Genomic DNA, 2,362 nt, shown 5'->3' with positions numbered 1-2,362 from the left:
AAAGCTTTACTTGAAATGAATTCCACATGTTTCAATCACCCAAATTTAATGAGGTGTTTAAAAATCAACTTAGTTGACAGGATAGGAGAATTTTTGGGAAGGGTTGTTTGATATGAGCGACATGTCAATCAATTTCTTTTTTTTTTTTTTTTTTTTTACAATAGATGAAGAACTATTAAAATTAGGTTGAGATTACACATAAATAGATTAATTAATTCTGCAGGCAAAGAGGAATTACTTTAGGATTCATTGGGTGATAAAAACCTACTGAGTTCACTGGTAGGTAGGATTCAAACCTGTCTTCATGGGCTGGTTTGTGTGTCCTCTGAGAAGGTTGAAGGTACCCGGTTTGATCCCCACAGGCTACAATTAAAGATCCTAGAACGTTAAGCCCACACTGCTCCATGAGCGCTGCACAATGGCAGCCCACTGCTCCCCAAGGTGGATGGGTTAAATGCAGAGAGTTGATTCCTCCATTGTGGGATCAATTTCTATCATTTTCTATAAACATATAGTCAGGGGCAGATTTAGGAAATGTGGGGCTCTAGGCAAAGACAGGCAGGGGGTGTTAGGTTTCTGTTTCTGTTATGTTTTTCTTTTGAGTATTTAGTCTTACTTTACTCCTTGATTTCTAGTGTTTAGTTTTCTTTTCTCCATGTTTTATAGTCCTGGTTATTTGATTATCATTTTGTTGTTATTTCCAGGTTTCTATTTGTTGCTCTCTGCTGCCCTCTTGTGTTCTCCTTCTTCCCTAGCTCTTTCCCTCTCTTGTTCTGTGCACACCTGCTCCCAGTTTCCTCATTAGCCCCCTCTTTGTTTCAGTCTCCTTTAAAAAGCCCTCTCTGCTCAGTTCCCCTTTGCTAGGTCCTCGTCAAACACCGTCTTCATGCTCCAACTCCTTTTCTCTGTGCCTACCTCGTTATGTTTGTGATTCCCCTGATGTCCCCATGGTTTCTGGTACGTTAGACTTGTTTTCATGTTTGATTTTTGGATTTTGGACTTCTGGTTTCTTGTTTGTTTGGACTTTGTTTTCCTTTTGGATTTTTGGATAACCAGCCTCTGATTTCTGTTAAGTCATAATTAAATCCACAACAGATTCACCTCTGCCTCTCAGCCTCTGCTTTTGGGTCAACACTCAATAACCAAATCCTGACAGGGGGCCCTCTGAACTGTTAAGACAACACATAAAACAGTTTATTTATATCTTTTAAAAGTAAAAATACTCATTCCAGTGGCAAACTATCTAATTTACCCACTCAAAATAAGGATAAATACGCCTAATTTAAGACATTTTTACTTATTTGTAGATAATTTTTCCAGTATAGGACAGTGGTTCCCAAAATGTTCCTCAGGGACCCCATCTCACATGTTTAAGGTGTTTCTTTATAGTAGCAGACCAGAACAGAGGGTTAATAAAAGGCTTCTGCAGCACCTGATTGCACACTGGAAAAATCAAAATCTAGATAAGTAATTTTTTCTTAAAATAAGTGCATTTGTTCTTGGATTGAGGAGGTAAAAGTGACACTTTTCTAATGGAACAATGCAATTTACATTTAAAATAAGAAAACCCAACTGCATTGTTTATTTCAAGTGCATGTTATCCAATTATCTTATTTTAAGAGTAAATAATACTCATTCGATTGGCGAATTAATCTCCTTTACCTACTCAAAATAAGGGTAAATACACTTAATTTAAGAAATTTTTATTTATCTCTAGATGTGAGCCCTAATTTCAATCAGGTGTGCTGGATCAGAGATCTAAAGCATGCAGGGCAGGTGTCCCTGAGGAGGATCCGGGTTGGGAAACACTGCCATAGAAGACAAAGAGTCTTATCTTATCTCATACTAATGACCAACTGTTACAACCGTTGGCATTGGTGTGTGTTAGCGTTCCCTCTCTGGAGCTTAAGCGTGTCCTAAAATGCCTTCTGCTTTGATGAAGACGCACCATTTTCCCGCCCCCTTCAAAAAACTCTGTGCACGCAACAGACCAGGGGCTGACATATTATCAGTGGGTCTTAAGAATTTTTTTAAATCAAAAAAGTATTTTAAACTAAATGTTAACCATGTTGTTCACATCAAAAATAAAGGCCAATAATGTCCACAAGTTTCCAGATAAAGTGTAACATTTCAAAATTGAAAAGGATATCTATAAACACATAAATTCAATACGTTTCTTTAAAGGTCATGTAACTTTTATAATGATGAGAATCAGCCTAAAAAATCCTTATATGATTCAATCCTAATATCAAACTTGCAAATTTAGGTTATTAAAAGTTGTGTTATTTGGTTTCATGTGAACATTTAGTTGTTTCTGAGTAACTACTTTCTCAAGAATTTTAGATAAGAAAGGAAGATTGGA

Source organism: Cyprinodon variegatus, unplaced genomic scaffold (assembly GCF_000732505.1).
Source record: "Cyprinodon variegatus isolate N-32 unplaced genomic scaffold, C_variegatus-1.0 Scaffold1909, whole genome shotgun sequence".
NCBI lineage: Eukaryota > Metazoa > Chordata > Actinopteri > Cyprinodontiformes > Cyprinodontidae > Cyprinodon > Cyprinodon variegatus.
This window is presented reverse-complemented; position numbering follows the sequence as displayed.